Genomic DNA, 10,903 nt, shown 5'->3' on the forward strand with positions numbered 1-10,903 from the left:
AGAAGACTGGACCACGTATGTGGAAAGAATTGAAGTGTACTGCAAGGCAAATGGGGTGGCCGATGAAAAGAAGGTGTCGGTATTATTAAATTTGATGGGCGCGAGAACGTACGGCCTATTGCGGAATTTAATTACCCCAGCTAAACCAATTGAGAAAAGCTTTGAAGAGATTGTCAGTATCTTACAGGAACACCTAAACCCTACACCGCTGCTGATAGCAGAAAGATTCAAGTTCCATAAAAGAAACCAGCACAAAGATGAGAGTAATGCTGACTATCTTACGGAACTACGCAAGTTATCGACACACTGCCAGTTCGGAGCAGGACTGGCAGATACCTTAAGGGATAAGTTTGTCTGTGGGCTCCAGAGTGAAGGAACCCAGAAACGACTACTTTTGGAAAAGGACCTTACGCTAGAAAAGGCTTTCAGCATTGCAGTATCCTACGAAGCAGCAGCACGGGGAGCTGCGGAATTACAACAGAAACCGCAAGAATATAGCACCAATGAAATGGCATATGGAGCAGAAAAGTGCTATCGCTGCGGCAGAACAACCCATGACCAGAAGGATTGCTGGGCTAAGGACAAAGTATGCAGGCAATGTGGAAAAGTGGGACACATAGCACGAGTCTGCAGGTCGGGAAAGAAAACCAACACTAAAGAACTACTAAGGAAAAGTACAAGAAAGTACAAAAGATGACGGACAGTAGTTCAGAAGTCCAGAAGAGTGATAATGACTCTGGGAGCAGGAGACTAAGTTGTCTAAAGTTACACAACCCGATCGCAAAGGAGGATCACCGAACCATTTGGGTCACCCTCATGATAGCAGGGTCCCAAGTAAAGATGGAATTGGACACAGGATCAGCCCTAACAGTCATGAATCGACGAGACTACGAGCGGCTATTCTCACACATTCCCTTGAAGGATACATCCATTGTCTTAAAGACATATACGGGGCAAAAAGTCTACCCCAGAGGAAAAATAAGGGTGCCCGTTAAATACAATGGCAAGGAAACACAGGAACTGTATCTATATATACTACAAGATGGAGGACCACCATTATTGGATTGGCATTCCATTCAGGCGCTAGCTGTGGCTGACAAAAAGGATGACGACGCCACACCTGGACGACTGTCAAAAATTCTAACTGACGCGAAAGAGGTGTTCCAGCAAGGACTTGGGACTCTAAAAGGCGTAATGGCAACGATAAAAATTGAAGATAACGCAAACCCAAAATTTTAAGGCCAGACCGGTACTGTATGCGATCCGCCCAGCCGTCGAAGCAGAGCTGGAGAGTCTGGAGCGTGCGGGTGTGCTGTCCAAGGTGGACTGGAGCGAGTGGGCCACACCCATCATTCCTTTAATGAAGAAATCATTGAGCAGCACGCCTGGGGAACCGAAGAAGGTTCGCATCTGTGGGGACTTTAAGGTAACTGTGAACCCAGTCCTTCACACAGTACAATATCCACTTCCGCGGATAGAAGATATTTTCGCCTCACTATCGGGAGGGAAACGCTTTACGAAGATTGATCTGGCCCAAGCGTATCTACAAATGGAGGTAGATGAATCATCTAGAAAATACCTCACGATAAACACTCACAAAGGTCTTTACCAGTACAACCGACTGGTATTCGGGGTAGCATCAGCTCCGGCAATTTGGCAGAGAGCGATGGAACAAGTCCTGCAAGTGATCTCGGGGACCCAGTGTTATTTGGACGACATCCTGGTTACGGGCGGAAATGACAGTGAACACCTTGCCAACCTGGAGCAGGTGCTCACTAGATTACAAGAATATGGGCTACGAGCCAACCACCCCAAATGCGAGTTTTTCAGGAAACAAATCTCGTATTGTGGCCACGTGATTGATGAAGAGGGGTTACATAAGTCCCCAGACAAGATTGAGGCAGTAGTCAAGGCTCCAGCACCGGAAAATGTGTCACAACTGAGGTCGTTCCTCGGGTTGGTGAACTACTACCATAAGTTCTTGCCAAATTTGTCTACAATTCTGCACCCGCTGAACGCTCTGCTGCAAACTGGAGTAGCATGGAAATGGAGTGATGAGTGTAAGCGTGCCTTTCAGAAATGTAAATGCCTAATCACTTCAAAAGAAGTATTGGCCCACTACGATCCATCACTACCGATTTGGTTGGCATGTGATGCGTCTCCCTACGGCATTGGAGTGGTGCTGTCGCACAAATTCCTTGACGGTTCTGAGAGGCCAATAGCCTTTGCGTCACGCTCATTAACTTCAGCTGAGCGTAACGACACCCAAATTGACAGGGAGGCCCTCAGCCTGGTGTGGAGGGTGAAGAAGTTCAATCACCATCTGCACGGGAAGAAATTCACCTTACTGACTGATCACCAGCCTCTTGTCTCCATTTTTAACCCAAAGAAGGGCGTTCCGGTGATGACGGCGCAACGGCTGCAAAGATGGTCCCTTTTTCTAGGGGCACATCAATACGACATAGAGTATAAGGGCACGAAACAGCATGGAAACGCTGATGGGCTGTCGCGCCTGCCGCTGCCTACGGTGGAGGAAGCACCTGCAGTGGACCCTGTTGAGATATTCCATTCAACCATAGTCGAATGTCTACCTGTTACAAACTCAAGTATAGAGAAGGAAACCCGAAATGACCCGACACTCTCTCGGGTCTATGATTTGACGGTGAAGGGATGGCCAGCACATGGTGACTCACTGTTGCCAGCATTCTCGCCAAGGAGAGAACAGCGGTCAGTGTGCCGGGAGACCTTGATGTGTGGATCCCGAGTGGTAATTCCACCCAAGTTGAGAGAAAGAGTGTTCAATGAGCTTCATGAGGGTCATCTGGGAGGGGTAAAAATGAAGAGCCTAGCCAGGGCGTTTGTGTGGTGGCCGGGAATCGATAAAGAAATCGAGGAAATGACCAAGAGATGCACAGGATGCCAGAAAGTCCAAAACGCTCCACCACAGGCCCCGCTACACCCATGGGAGTGGCCCTCATCTCCATGGCAATGGGTACACATTGATTTTGCTGGTCCATTTATGGACTCAATGTTTTTAATCGCCGTGGATGCACATTCGAAATGGCCAGAGGTCATCAAAATGTCCTCCACCACCACGGAGAAAACTATTGCAGTCCTACAGACCATCTTCGCCAGGAATGGCTTGCCAGAACAGATTTGCTGCGACAATGGACCACAGTTTGTGTCCGAGGATTTCCGGAGGTTTTTGAGGAATAATGGGGTAAAGCATTACACATCCGCCCCATATCATCCAGCCACAAATGGATTGGCTGAGCGGTTTGTTCAAACCTTTAAAAAAGCAATAAAGGCGATGTATAACGACAACATACCACTGCAACACAAGGTGGATAATTTCTTGTTTGCTTACCGAAATGCGACACATGCAGTCACCAACCAAGCTCCAGCCATGATGTTCTTTAACTGCGGGTTAAGATGTCGCCTGGACTTGCTCAAACCAAACATAAGATGAGATGTTGAGAATAAGCAATTCCAGCACATCAATGAAAAGCCAACCAGGAGCTTCAAGATAGGGCAACCAGTCTTGGCCCGCGACTACCGAACAGAAAAATGGCAGCCGGGAACAATATGCACACGGCAGGGACCACGAATGGACACAGTGGACGTTGGAGAGAGCATCGTGAGATGCTATGCTGACCAGATTCTAGAATCACAGGAACAAGTCAAACCCATACCACGAGCATGCGCACCTGGTGATGAACCCGAAGTACAGATTGCGTCTACCTCAGAATCAGTGGTATTGGAAGCTGACGAACCAACCAATGACAATGAGCCAGAATCTATTCCGCCGCAAGCACAGGATACTCGAGAAAGGCGCTATCCAGACAGGATCAGGAAGCCTCCTCAAAGACTGAATTTATAAATGATTACTTTCAGCTGATGTATATCGTACAAAGAAAATTGTAATTGTAATTAGTTATTATTCAATTGTTAAATGAATGTTATGTGCTGTTTATCGAAAAGGGGAGGAATTGTTGTGTATGTACCTTTAAGAGAGAAATGCTTTTATACTGTAGTACCGGCAGTGACCACACCTGTATATAAAGCCGTAGCAGGCTTCTGTACTTCCAGTTCCAGCATACCATCTGTTCAGAAAAAACACCTCTTATTACCGTTCTCCTGCAGTCCGTGTGTTATTGATACGCGGACACTACAGGAGGGGCAGTACTCGGAGAGCCGCACTGTCGGAGGGGCAGTACTGAGGGAGCGCCGCACTGTCAGAGGGGCAGTACTGAGGGAGCGCCGCACTGACGGAGGGGCGGTACTGAGGGAGCGCCGCACTGTCGGAGGGGCGGTACTGAGGGAGCACCACATTGTCGGAGGGGCGGTACTGAGGGAGCGCCGCACTGTCGGGGGGGCAGTACTGAGGGAGCGCCGCACCGTCGGAGGGGCGGTACTGAGGGAGCGCCGCACCGTCGGAGGGGCGGTACTGAGGGAGCGCCACACTGTCAGAGGGGCGGTACTGAGGGAGCGCCGCACTGTCGGAGAGGCGGTACTGAGGGAGCGCCGCACTGTCGGAGAGGCAGTACTGAGGGAGCGCCGCACTGTCGGAGGGGTAGTTCTGAGGGAGCGCCGCACTGTCGGAGTGGCAGTACTGAGGGAGCGCCGCACTGTCGGAGGGGCAGTACTGAGGGAGCGCCGCACTATCGGAGGGGCAGTACTGAGGGAGCGCCGCACTGTCGGAGGGGTAGTTCTGAGGGAGCGCCGCACTGTCGGAGTGGCAGTACTGAGGGAGCACCGCACTGTCGGAGGGGCAGTACTGAGGGAGCGCCGCACTGCCGGGGGGTCAGTACTGAGGGAGTGCTGCACTGTCGGAGGTGGGGAAACGCGCTGTGGAAATGCAAGTATTTCTCTCAGGGATTGTGAAGTGGCTCGATGACCCTGTGTGAGCAAATCCACAGTTCACTGTACGAGGAACTGCGGGTTTACATTGTGGCACGATTCCAGCCATTAGGAATTTTGGCTTCATGTTCACTGCAGATGTTGGGAAACTCTGGAGCCACTGATGTTTACACAAAGTGAGTTCGCAAGGGGGCCTCAGCAACAGTCAGACTTAAAGGAGCAATGTAGGCATTGGGTTAGATACAGAGTAAAGCTCCCTCTACACTGTCCCATCAAACACTCCCAGGGCAGGTACAGCACGGGGTTAGATACAGAGTAAAGCTCCCTCTACACTGTCCCATCAAACACTCCCAGGGCAGGTACAGCACGGGTTAGATACAGAGTAAAGCTCCCTCTACACTGTCCCATCAAACACTCCCAGGGCAGGTACAGCACGGGGTTAGATACAAAGTAAAGCTCCCTCTACACTGTCCCATCAAAGACTCCCAGGGCAGGTACAGCACGGGGTTAGATACAGAGTAAAGCTCCCTCTACACTGTCCCATCAAAGACTCCCAGGGCAGGTACAGCACGGGTTAGATACACAGTAAAACTCCCTCTACACTGTCCCATCAAACACTCCCAGGGCAGGAACAGCACGGGGTTAGATACAGCGTAAAGCTCCCTCTACACTGACCTGTTGTGTATGTAATATGTGTGCTACTTTGAACCTATGGACAGGACTGCACTACTTGTACGGCGTAGTGATACGCAGTACCACTCCTGGCCATAGGGGTATAAATAGTACTGTGGGTACTGATCTCCCCTCAGTTCCCGCCTGTGGGCATGAAGTAAAGACCTACGTATAGTCCCTACCTCCAACCAGTAAAGACCTGTTTTTATTGTTACTCATTAGTCTGTGTCTTAATTAACTAAATAATTCACAGATTTAACACTGGCGACGAGTCAGGTTCTTACCCTGCGGCAGTTATTCCATGGCGGTTGAAGAGAGGTTTCAAACCACACCACCCCACTGGAAGCGACAGGCATTAGGACCCTGAAGCCTCCATCAGCTTGTGAACCGGAGTAGAAGACAGGGCTGGGGAAGACAGAGGTACAGGGCGATAGCGATCGGCAGATAAGGGCCGGGCCGCTTTGAAGTGAGGGGCGCAGTCGGGCCATCGATCGCAACCACCGATAAGGGCCGCACTCGGGCTGAAAGGGCAGCGGCTGCAGAAATTGAAGGCGCGAGAGCCGCGGTGAAAAGCACGGGCCATCGATCGCGATCGGGAGATAAGGGCCGCACTCGGGCGATCGCGGCAAAGGGCCGCACTTGGGGGCTGAAGGGAGACGGCGTCGGGGGACGGGTGAAGACCGCCAAGCGCGGGAAAACCGCCATTTTGTGGATTCTGAGTCTGGCAAGTCTACTGATGTGCCCATTTCTGAGGGACACCGGGCTCGAACTCAACTCCATTTCAAACTACAACAGCAATTAGAACAAATGCTTCGCCGTTTTGAGCAAGAGTTGAATGCAACAAAAGAGTTCTTTGATATAGAGTTGGAGAATCTGGAAAGACAACAGAAGCAGCTGATGGAGAAAATGGAGCAGGAGCACACAAAACGTCTGATGTCAGAGGAGTTAACGGTCAGCCAACTCCTGCATATGCTGAAGGACAGGACTCTGAAATGGGAAAAACTTGAACACGAACTTCAATATTCAAACGAAAGGGGTTCGGAGCTCTCAAAGGTTATTGGAAGAGCTGAGGTGGCAACACAGACTGAGATGACTGCAACAGAGCAGCCCTTGGATGCCAAAAGTACGCTGACTCACGTCAACGTAGAACAACAGACCGCTGAAACAGCTGCTCCGGTAGAGGGATTGAATAGTCCGATCAATCAATCTCCAAAAGAAGTTGAAGTAGTAAAATCTCAAATGAGGTCATTAGTAAACGACTTGCTGAAAGTCCAGAAAAAGCTGGATGAAGAGGTACGCATGAAGAAGTCTCTTCAGGAAAGATGTCTGGACTTGGAACAAAAGCTGGCTAACGCCCAGCTGGGTATGGAGGAAATAGAAGACCCTCTCGCTGGCCTAGATCAGGACGACACCGAATATTACTATGTCCTGTCCTGCCCAACTTGTAACTTCGACTCCCACCATACAGAAATCATGGAGGAGCACCGAAAGTCTACGGAACATCGGGAGAAGGTGGCTCTACTACGGAAAAAGGAGGAAGAGAAGGAGGAACTGCGCATGCAGCTGGCAGCTGACAGTGGAGCCCAGAGAGTCTCCAAGAAGCAGAAAAGGAAAAGTCGAAACAGAAGATGACCCATCTGAACCATTATTACCTCTACCAGATCACACACGTGGTCCCTCCGAACGGAGCCAATTCAGTTCGGAAGTTCAAACTGTTAAATCCATGGAAGGACTATTGAATGAGTCACTCCAGCAACGTGAACCGACTACACCACAGAGATTGAATCTGTGAACTGTTTTCCGCAGAGACTGAATCTGTGATCTGTTTTGACATGAAGTTATCTATGTATCTATGTTATTCTGTTATGTAAACCTGAAGTTATATATGTATATATGTTATTGCGTTATGTTAAATGGGGAGATGACTGTAAAGCTAAGAAGGGAGGAATGTTGTGTATGTAATATGTGTGCTACTTTGAACCTATGGACAGGACTGCACTACTTGTAGGGCGTAGTGATACGCAGTACCACTCCTGGCCATAGGGGTATAAATAGTACTGTGGGTACTGATCTCCCCTCAGTTCCCGCCTGTGGGCATGAAGTAAAGACCTACGTGCAGTCCCTACCTCCAACCAGTAAAGACCTGTTTTTATTGTTACTCATTAGTCTGTGTCTTAATTAACTAAATAATTCACAGATTTAACACGACCCATCAAACACTCCCAGGGCAGGTACAGCACGGGGTTAGATACAGAGTAAAGCTCCCTCGACACTGTCCCATCAAACACTCCCAGGGCAGGTACAGCACGGGTTAGATACAGAGTAAAGCTCCCTCTACACTGTCCCATGAAACACTCCCAGGGCAGGTACAGCACGGGTTAGATACAGAGTAAAGCTCCCTCTACACTGTCCCATCAAACACTCCCAGAGCAGGTACAGCACGGGTTAGATACAGAGTAAAGCTCCCTCTACACTGTCCCATCAAACACTCCCAGGGCAGGTACAGCACGGGTTAGATACAGAGTAAAGCTCCCTCTACACTGTCCCATCAAACACTCCCAGGGCAGGTACAGCACAGGTTAGATACAGAGTAAAGCTCCCTCTACACTGTCCCATCAAACACTCCCAGGGCAGGTACAGCACGGGTTAGATACAGAGTAAAGCTCCCTCTACACTGTCCCATCAAACACGCCCAGGGCAGGTACAGCACGGGTTAGATACAGAGTAAAGCTCCCTCTACACTGTCCCATCAAACACTCCCAGGGCAGGAACAGCACGGGTTAGATACAGAGTAAAGCTCCCTCTACACTGTCCCATCAAACACTCCCAGGGCAGGTACAGCATGGGTTAGATACAGAGTAAAGCTCCCTCTACACTGTCCCATCAAACACTCCCAGGGCAGGTACAGCATTGGGTTAGATACAGAGTAAAGCTCCCTCTACACTGTCCCCATCAAACACTCCCAGGGCAGGTACAGCATGGGTTAGATCCAGAGTAAAGCTCCCTCTACACTGTCCCATCAAACACTCCCAGGGAAGGTACAGCATGGGTTAGATACAGAGTAAAGCTCCCTCTACACTGTCCCATCAAACACTCCCAGGGCAGGTACAGCACGGGTTAGATACAGAGTAAAGCTCCCTCTACACTGTCCCATCAAACACTCCCAGGGCAGGTACAGCACGGGTTAGATACAGAGTAAAGCTCCCTCTGCACTGTCCCATCAAACACTCCCAGGGCAGGTACAGCACGGGGTTAGGTACAGAGTAAAGCTCCCTCTACACTGTCCCATCAAACACTCCCAGGGCAGGTACAGCACGGGTTAGATACAGAGTAAAGCTCCCTCTACACTGTCCCATCAAACACTCCCAGGGCAGGTACAGCACGGGTTAGATACAGAGTAAAGCTCCCTCTACACTGTCCCATCAAACACTCCCAGGGCAGGTACAGCACGGGTTAGATACAGAGTAAAGCTCCCTCTACACTGTCCCATCAAACACTCCCAGGGCAGGTACAGCACGGGTTAGATACAGAGTAAAGCTCCCTCTACACTGTCCCATCAAACACTCCCAGGGCAGGTACAGCACGGGGTTAGGTACAGAGTAAAGCTCCCTCTACACTGTCCCATCAAACACTCCCAGGGCAGGTACAGCACGGGTTAGATACAGAGTAAAGCTCCCTCTGCACTGTCCCATCAAACACTCCCAGGGCAGGTACAGCACGGGGTTAGGTACAGAGTAAAGCTCCCTCTGCACTGTCCCATCAAACACTCCCAGGGCAGGTACAGCACGGGGTTAGGTACAGAGTAAAGCTCCCTCTACACTGTCCCATCAAACACTCCCAGGGCAGGTACAGCACGGGTTAGATACAGAGTAAAGCTCCCTCTACACTGTCCCCATGAAACACTCCCAGGGCAGGTACAGCACGGGTTAGATACAGAGTAAAGCTCCCTCTACACTGTCCCATCAAACACTCCCAGGGCAGGTACAGCACGGGTTAGATACAGAGTAAAGCTCCCTCTACACTGTCCCATCAAATACTCCCAGGGCAGGTACAGCACACCGGTTGGTCCCTTTCAGTGAGTAGGGAGCGGGGATTTTGATCCCATCGCTGAGGGCAACAGCCTGGGGTCAGAGTGCGATGTGTTACCTGTTGGGACTGAGATTGGGGTTTGGGATTGGGGTTTGGGATGGGGTTTGGGATTTCTCTAACGCCACACATTCTGAGGATCCCCATGTCACGATCCTTGACAAATGAAAACAATGCTGAGTTTTATTAAATTGATTTTATGAATAAGTTGTGTTAAAATTAGGTGATGTACTGAGGGTAGGGTGGGGCGACTCGCTGCCGCCTCGTGTTCAGCATCTGCGATTGGTCAGCTTGGTCAACACCTGGTGCTGCTGAGCCTTGTAGATGAGGAAGAAGCTGTCGGGAAGGATCCTGCCTCGACCCTGGGGGTCCACCGGGCCCATCAGCGTGTAGCTGGTACCTGAGGGGGCAATAATCGACAATCAGGGGTCAGTGTGTGAGGGTCAGTGTCCGAGGGTCGGTGTCCGAGGGTCGGTGTGCGAGGGTCGGTGTGCGAGGGTCGGTGTCCGAGGGTCGGTGTCCGAGGGTCGGTGTGCGAGGGTCGGTGTGCGAGGGTCGGTGTGCGAGGGTCGGTGTGCGAGGGTCGGTGTGCGAGGGTCGGCGTGCGAGGGTCGGTGTGCGAGGGTCAGTGGGCGAGGGTCGGTGTGCGAGGGTCAGTGGGCGAGGGTCAGTGGGCGAGGGTCGGTGTGTGAGGGTCAGTGTGTGTGGGTCTGTGTCGGTGCCCGGTGCCCGCTCAGGGTCCGTTCCCGCTGGTTTCGTACCTTTTCTGAGTTTGGGGCATCGCTTGCAAACCACCACTATCTTGACGACCATGTTCTCCCCGACCTGCCTCATCTGCAGATTACCAGCCTTGTAGGTGTTCATGACGGAGACGGTGGCCTGGAGACTCTGTCCAGCGGGGACCAGGTTCATCACCCGGCCCGAGATCACTGAAAGAGCAAAAAACAAACCAAACCCAGTCAGTGAGAGAGAGCGCAGAGAAACCCCACCACTGCTCCCCACTGGATTGCTACGACCCCCACTGGGTCGCTGCTCCCCCCACTGGGTCACTGCTCTCTGCACTGGATCGCTGCGGCCCTCGCTGGATCGCTGCGGCCCTCGTTGGATCGCTGCGGCCCTCGCTGGATCGCTGCGGCCCTCGCTGGATCTCTGCGGCCCTCGCTGGATCTCTGCGGCCCTCGCTGGACCACTGCTCCCCACTGGATCTCTGCACCACTACACCAGCGCTCTGTCTGCACCCAACTGGATTTCTGCACACCAGTCGCTCATAAAAACATAAGAAATA

The 10,903-nt window shown here is 51.3% G+C and overlaps 1 pseudogene across 1 annotated transcript in view; it reads right to left on the reverse strand.

Moving 5' to 3' along the window:
• The window catches only part of LOC147091142 (uncharacterized), a 43,560-nt pseudogene that overhangs the window by 18,277 nt on the left and 14,380 nt on the right, over positions 1 to 10,903 (reverse strand). Inside the window, exons 7-8 of the transcript XR_015075303.1 lie at positions 10,380 to 10,825; positions 9,851 to 10,018 (exon numbers count right to left, since the gene is read on the reverse strand). The product of XR_015075303.1 is annotated as an uncharacterized LOC147091142 (transcript). The remainder of the gene's footprint in view (positions 1 to 9,850; positions 10,019 to 10,379; positions 10,826 to 10,903) is intronic.

The sequence above is a fragment of the Somniosus microcephalus genome, unplaced genomic scaffold (assembly GCF_052327205.1).
Source record: "Somniosus microcephalus isolate GS21.2 unplaced genomic scaffold, FLI_Smic_1.0 unresolved_chr4, whole genome shotgun sequence".
Taxonomy (NCBI): domain Eukaryota; kingdom Metazoa; phylum Chordata; class Chondrichthyes; order Squaliformes; family Somniosidae; genus Somniosus; species Somniosus microcephalus.